The sequence below is a fragment of the Limulus polyphemus genome, unplaced genomic scaffold (assembly GCF_000517525.1).
Source record: "Limulus polyphemus unplaced genomic scaffold, Limulus_polyphemus-2.1.2 Scaffold1203, whole genome shotgun sequence".
Classification (NCBI taxonomy): domain Eukaryota; kingdom Metazoa; phylum Arthropoda; class Merostomata; order Xiphosura; family Limulidae; genus Limulus; species Limulus polyphemus.
The window spans coordinates 306,368-314,373 of record NW_013666813.1 but is presented as its reverse complement, the minus strand read 5'-3'; positions in this window follow the sequence as shown (position 1 = coordinate 314,373).

Sequence of the window (8,006 nt, the reverse complement as noted above, 5' to 3'; positions counted from 1 at the left end):
AAGAACGATAGGAATCCTACAAATAATACTTAAGATAGTATTAGAACAATAGGTTCTTATTCAAGTATTGTGTAGGGGTGTATTATCAACAGGGGTGTCCAGTGAGGCAGATTATATCAAATATAGGAACTTTGTTAATCGTGCTCTCTTGCCAGTTTTTTTTTTTTACATAATATTTTAAATATTAATTTGTAAGAAAATTTACTTTGAAAGATTGTTTTAAAATTATAGATCATCAAACAGTTAATTTTTCATGAGGATGTTAATTAAATTTTGATATTTAATTTACTTTTCATTTCTATATCACTGAATGAAATCATGCGCATACTGTTTATAAAAATAATTATGTATACGAAGTGTGTCAAAATATGTCATAAGGGATATTGTATAAGAGTGTCTAACTTTGTTAGAAGGTGTGAGGGTTGGGGGGGGGCAAAACAGTTAAATTAGTGCAACGTAATTGTTAAGAATAGTATATGTATATATATATACCCTGAATGGAAAAGTGGGGAGCACATGCCCCTTTGGACCAATGTGTTAGGCGCCTATGATTGTTATACTAAAATATTTTTTAAACTAAGTGACCACCCCTACAATGCATTCTTGTAGTATCCAAAAAAAAACTTTTGTTAGTCTTTCCATATTCAGAATACCGTGGTTTGAATATAAAGGAATATTAGATAAGAAGCTTGGAATTTTTTTAACATCAAACTAAGACCATGTATATTTTAAACTAAAAGTAAAAACTGAATAATTTATTTCATCATAAAATGTAAGAACGTTATTCCAGTCCAGAAACATTCTCGCTTAATATACAAATATATACGTTAACAGATATAGAGGTCTCTCCGGTTGAGTTATGGAGCACAACTGATATATAAACCCTGACATCATTTTGAACATTGACATGTTTCAGTCTATGTTTAAATAGTGCGCGCCAGTGACTACAAAATGATCGAGTAGGCTGATTAAAAAAAAAAAAGAATACTTACAATTAGATCATCAGATTTAAAATAAAATACACTAAATAAACAAAGAATACTCAGGATCATGTTAGAAAAACTATCTGGCTTAGCAAACAAAATCTATATAAATCAAGAAACAATTTTAAAGATCAGGTCAGGGAAACTATTGGATTATCGAACAAAAACGTTAAGTTAGCAAGCTTTCAGAACAAAGGTGTTTCTTACGTTATACACCAGTTTACATGTTTTATAACATAATATTGATAAAAATTAGTAAAAGCAAAATAACCTTAGGCTAATATGCTCTAAATCGTCAGAAGATTTCGCCTAACGACGAGAGTTTTCAAAGTAAAATAGTATTGAAGCATTTGACAAAATGAAAATATATATTATATGCATCAAACAAGATAACCGTCAGAATGTTAAAATCATGCTATTTTTTCCAGCAGCTATAGAAATATTCTGTATCGAGTATTTCTTTGAAAAACACTGTTATTCAACAAAAAGTAAAGATTATATTGCGTTTGTTATTAAAGTCAAAGCCCCAAATTTATGGAAATATATATAGCATGAGCACAAACTTTAGTGTGTGTTTTTGTTGAAGTGAATTGTTGTGTTATTTACACTCATTTAAAATGGAACTATTATATATCTGTCAACACGATTTCCACTTATGTTTGAAGAACATAATAGAGGTTAATCGTATTTCGTGACGCTGGTAATTTAGTGAAATAAACGATAGACTGGAAAAAATATGGACGTCAGTACACAGTAGATGAAAGGATGCTCGTAAATCCTAAGCGAAATGCCTAACCGATGTGTAAGTAGATATGGTATTGGTACTTGTAGTGAAATAAGTATTAATTAAAATTTGCTTTAAATAGTTCTGTAGAAAGTGGCGTTTTTTGTGTAATAAAGATTGCTGAAATCTGCTGTACTTACCCATTCTTCTAGCGATATCTTCACATACAGCCAAGATATGAATATACATGTTAGTTTGTGAATGTTCAACAGACAAAAAAAATGCTCGGAATATTGGTGTAAAACTAATACATTTCCTTCGATCGTTAAAGAAAAGAAACATGTAATATTTCAAAAGTGATTTTATGACAATGAAAACAATGCCTTGTAATAATTCTGCTGTACACTTAAAATCAGTTTTTCGACTTAAGGTATATGTGAGTAATTAACGTTTTAATCGAGTCTTTTTGAACAAGCTTCGTGCTTACCTCTTATGAAATAATAATAATCCGTCTTTACTTGCTATTCTTCTAGGATGATACAGTCCATTAACATGTCATGGTTTGTTATTTCAAACGTGAAAAGATGAGTACGTTATTCATAAAGTGCGTTACTTCTGAAAAGTTAGATCACTTTTAGAATTATTGCGGAGTATATCTCGCTAATAAAACGATTCAATATAAATTTCAGTGAAATTTACATATTTACAGTTAAAATTACATGTTCATATATTTTATTGATTTTAGAATAGTTGTCGAGTTCAGACATAGATGGCAGCGTATCCATTAGAAGCTCAAAATTCGATGACGAGGAACCCACTTTGAGACTAATAATGGTTGGGGACGGCTTGAATGGGTAATGAAGAAAAACTTTAATATAAGCTTAACATAACAGCTAATGTACAACGTTTCGACAAGGTTTTGTCATCATCAGGTACCATTATATTGAAGTTTTTCTTCATTACCCATTCAAGCCGTCTCCAACCATTAAAAGTTCAAAATGTTTAATCCTTGTTACTTGTTCGTTATTTCCATAGATGGCATGGCGAAGATAACTATGAAAAAATGGAGTTGTAGCTCATGAAATTTTAATATTACTGATACGAATTAAGTAAATTACATAGGTGCTAAAAAACTATACACGGGTGTTTAAGTTGAACAGCATGGTGGTTAATTTGGTAATCCTTATATAGATGCGTGTGTAGTGATGTTATATCGATTAGTATATTACAACTCTGGACGTTTATTGGATATTAAACCTAGGAATTACCTTAGCGTCGTGTACTATTTATTTCCTTGGTGTATTGATAAGCCCAATTTGTACTAAAAACTTTGGAGCACATTTTCCAACTTTTAGTCTAATTACGCCTTCAGATATAACATTAGATATTAGTAGTGTAATTTATTATAATCTTGGCTAGAGGAAAAACCGAGCAGGGTGTGAAAATGTGTTAATTTTAAAAAAGAAAAGTCAAGAGCTGAATCGCATTATACAAAACAACCAATAAAACCACTTTTATTCATTTAAAATTCTTGTTATCTTCTGAAAGAAAGAGTGGATCGCTAGAGGTCACTACCGTATGTTTAGAAATTTTGAGGAATGTTGTTAGTCTTAGTTTTAAATGGGGGTGGGGAAACAAAACGGAAACCAACAGATAATAGGAAAGATGCTCGGTCATAGCGAATATGTTGTCAGAAATATGTTGAAACGGACAGTATAAGTCGCCAGCTTATGGCACATTATGTACATCTCGTGGGAGTAGCATAAAAAATTTGAAGCCTTTTTTTTTCTAAGTTTTCGAATTTCAAATATAGGTTTATCTCATTTGCCGGAAAACAACATTGGCTGCTCGTCACAATGTAGGATAGAATTTTAGGATTAGTATTAATTATTAGTAACCTGTTTTTGATGAAAATTGTTAGACAGTAACTTATTAGTAGGATTACAATGTACACAATGCTGTAGTGCTATATGTAATTACAATAATAAGTTTCTTCAATTCCTTTTTTTTAAATGGATCTGGTAAGGTGGATATCACTCTAAAACGAAAGTGATGTTTTCTAAATTTTCATTTTACGTGGCTTCGTAAACAAGCGCCCCCCAGTGGTATAGCGACATGTCTGCGGACTTACAACGCTAGAAATCGGGTTTCGATACCCGTGGTGGGCAGAACACAGATAACCCATTGTGTAGCTTTGTGCTTAATTACAAACAAACAAACATCGAAAACAAGCGAGAAGTAAAAAAAAAATTCTCTAACGTCATTTATAAAACTTTACCATAGTATCAGGAAACCATTAATAGTTAATATGGTCAAATATAACATATTTCTATATATAACAAAAGGTAAAAGGAAACGAAGCTTAGAGATGTTTATGAAATTATGCTTCAAGTTAGTTGTATATCATGTATTTCAGTACACATTATGTGGTGATGTCTATTCAACCATTACTGTTCTATACCTGAACTTGAACTGGTATACGTAACATTTAATGTACAGACTGACTGTCCTGGAATATATTTGGGTTGATTGACAACTGAGTACAAACAATTTATGTGATATGTCCACTAAATGCCATCGTTAAATAATTATGACAAAATAATTCGGTAGTTATATCCCCATAATATCAAAGTTGTTCACTAAATATTATTTGTTTTAGCGCAAAATAACACATTGAGGGACCTGCACTTTGTCCAGGGAATCGAACCTCGGATTTTAGCGTTGTAAGTCTGTAAACTTAGATCTAAAGAGCGATTCAAACTTTTTGATTAGGAAAGAAACGTAATATGGATACTAATGTCAAAATCGAAAATGTATAAAGTAAGTGTTAAAGACTTTTCAATTTGGATTTCTTTTAACTTTCTCTAAATTTCGTTCTATTACAAAGATAAAAAAATCACTGTACTGGTAAAAAAACACACCTAAGAACAGGTCATATAAACTTAGATGATAAACTCTTATTTCTGTGTTTTATAATTTTCACCCAAAGCTACATAAGGTTTATTTGCATATAGTCATCGCTGATTTAAAACCGATAGAATAAAGGGAAGTTACCTAGTCAACAGTACCCACCGCCAACTGTTTCCTGTCTGAATAATGGGATTTCATAGTTAATTGTATAGTGCATCCTAGATCCCTAAGTGCGGAGCGTGTTTTTGCGGCAATAAGACAGGAATCGTGAGCTTTTGGATTTACAGTCAAATCACGCTTAGCACTACGCCACGCCCAGCTTCAATAAGCGCGTAAAAAACTATTCCATGTCGAGAAAACGTAATATTAGTTAGGAATATAGCTAGCCCGACTGAATATCAGAAAGCCCAAAATTTGAGCTCGTGATATACCTTTTAACACGTTACCATTTTTCAGGTGTGACGTGTTGCAAAAATGACAGTTAATTCTGCCTTTCGATTAAGAATGGCTAGACTATTAACTGGTTGTTGTTGTTTTTTTAACAGTAGAATCAGGGTCTATTTATCTGGCTGCTTATCCTCATGGGGTGTCGTTCAAGTTGAAAATACCAAATACCATCAAGTTAGTTTATTTTTTCTTGTAACTAATAGTTTATGTTAATTTCAGCTTACTGAGCTCTAATTTATGCTAACATGTTTGTGCCTGAGCTTAGTTTATTTCTATATTAACTTATTTTTAAATGAGTTGACATTTTAAAAGTAAACCAGCATCGTAGCTACAAAATATTTTTACCAATTTCTTTTTGAAATAGAGAAAGGGTTTTTTAAGATACTGAAAGTGTAATTGGCGTTAGATTAACTGATTACATAATATAACTAAAAACAAGGGGGAATCCTCAATAGCCGCGACTGTAATTAGATCTCAAATCGGTTAAGAGATGGAGCTATGAGCTAAAAGTTTGTACTTGAAACAAAAAACTCAGAGCCTTTCTAGGAGACACTATGCCGCGACTAAATATCATACTTAAGCGACAGAAGTGTAATTTTACAAAAATAAAAGAATAACATTACTTTTATAACTGATATTTTCTCATATTAGAACACAGTCTCGACGTCAGGTCCGCCAGTGGGATAATAGTAACTTACAACGCTAAAGCCCCTGGTGGACACAGTATACAATCGAATGTGACTTTTTTTCCAAAACAAACTCGACAATAGCGTGTACGCCGTGAGAGGGGAGGGGGAAAGTAGATTTTGGAAAATGTTAACTGAAATCATTTAACTCGTACTCACTATTATTACGTGTCACTGTACATTAATAAGTTATGTGACAGCGTATTATGATGAAAATCCACGCGAATGTAGTTTTCCCGGTTTAATATTTCCTTAATTATTGGTACTATTAGTAAGGTATTATAAATATTTATGTCTGAGCTACTTATCACTTTTATGTGTAGCTTTAATTGTATTTTGTTTTAATTTTTGATTTCTATTTGTCATAAATTTTTGTATCAATTGGAAATCTGAAAGTGGGAGGGAGATATAGGATATAAAGTGGACAGTCAAGTCTCCTCCATGGTGTTGACCCTGCTGAAAATTGTTTGCAGTTAATATAACACGATCTTCATATGTGGTAACAGTTGTGCGCTCAATCTATAGTAATGTGGCAAATAATTTCTAGTTATTATTTGTTAAAAAACAAAAACAAAATACGGTATGTTCGTTTTGGAAACCGCAAATTTATCTGAATTTTCAATAAACCATTTAGTTGTGACATTAATTATAATTGTCATAGGACATTAGTACTTATGGACAGGATAAAAAATATAGTGCTTAAAAATATAATAAGCCTACTACTAACGTCTTATGACAATTATAATTACTGATAATCATGCTTCGCCAGCTCAAAAAAGGCGTTCACATCATAATCATTAGTTAGCGTGTTTTGTATTGAAATAAGATACTTTGATTTGGGTAACTTTGGAATTACAATTCTTATTCATTCGGTAACGTTATAACATGAAATAGTACAGAATTATCATGCATATTTGGAATTAACACCTGCCATATGAGCCAGCCCAGCATCTTTTAGTACTGAGCCTAGGATGGTCAACGGGAGGGGGTCATTCCGGAAACCGGTAATTTAGAGTTATTTCGATAGATCTCGAAAAATATATATATATTAAAAAATAGATGACATAATGAAGTCTATATGGATTACATTATGGTGGTACCATACTGGGCATTATACCGTCTTTCTTATATTTACTTTTCATTGCAGAAATAACATTTTTAATCTTGTAATGTATCTGCTTCAAACTTCAACACTGCATCTTTCGGCTTTACTGTACCGTTAGTTTCACAAAATACTGAAACTAATGATTTATTGAATATAATTCCAATCCCCATTTTTGAAGATAACGATACGATTGTGCTCGTTTTTCGTTTTGTTTCGCTGTCAATACAGTAATCAATTACCGAACCTCCGATTCAGCTGGTATGTCAAATCGATTGGGATATCTTCGATTAAGTTCTTACATCATCCGATCTGGACCAATGGTTTAGCTTAATCGCTACACTTAAACCACCACAGTCACAACCACATCTAGAACATTTCAAGCATATTTCATAGCTACATCATTTTACTTTATATTTATTTTAAAAAATGGTCCGGCGTGGCCAGGTGGTTAGGGCGCTCGACTCGCAATCTGAGGGTCGCGGGTTCGAATCCCCGTCACACCAAACATGCTCGCCCTTTCAGCCGTGTGGGCATTATAATGTGACGTTCAATCCCACTATTCGTTGGTAAAAGAGTAGCCACTGCTAAATTAGGAACGGCTAGCGCAGATAGCCCTCGTGTAATTTTGCGCGAAATTAAAAAAACAAACAAACAAACATTTATATTAACTTCTCCATGCTGGCTCTCGTGGTCTTGAGTCAGGTCTAGCGACCTAGACCTCGAAAATAGTGCCAAAAGTCTACTTTTTTGTCTAATCAAAACAACCGAAACTTTTCCAGAATGACTTTTTTTTTTATACATTTCAAGATGCCGGGCTGGCTCATGTGGCAAATGTTAAAGAATTACCGAGTTCGTAAATTATACCAGCAAAGGACTGGGTTTGGCTTGTCATAACGGCAGATTAGTAGTAGTAATGACATTCCAATTAGCCAAAAATAACTGCATATTTGATAAAATTATTCTATGTTTTTGAACGAAGTTTACTCAGTTGTAAGGATAGGAGTTAGCCTAATCGACTTAGTATAAACCAATCATAACGGCGATCTGAATTCCATCCCAACGTAGGCTTAACTCATACTCGCAATTCTTGAAAATTTGAAACTAGAACATATATATATATATATATATATATATATATATATATATATATA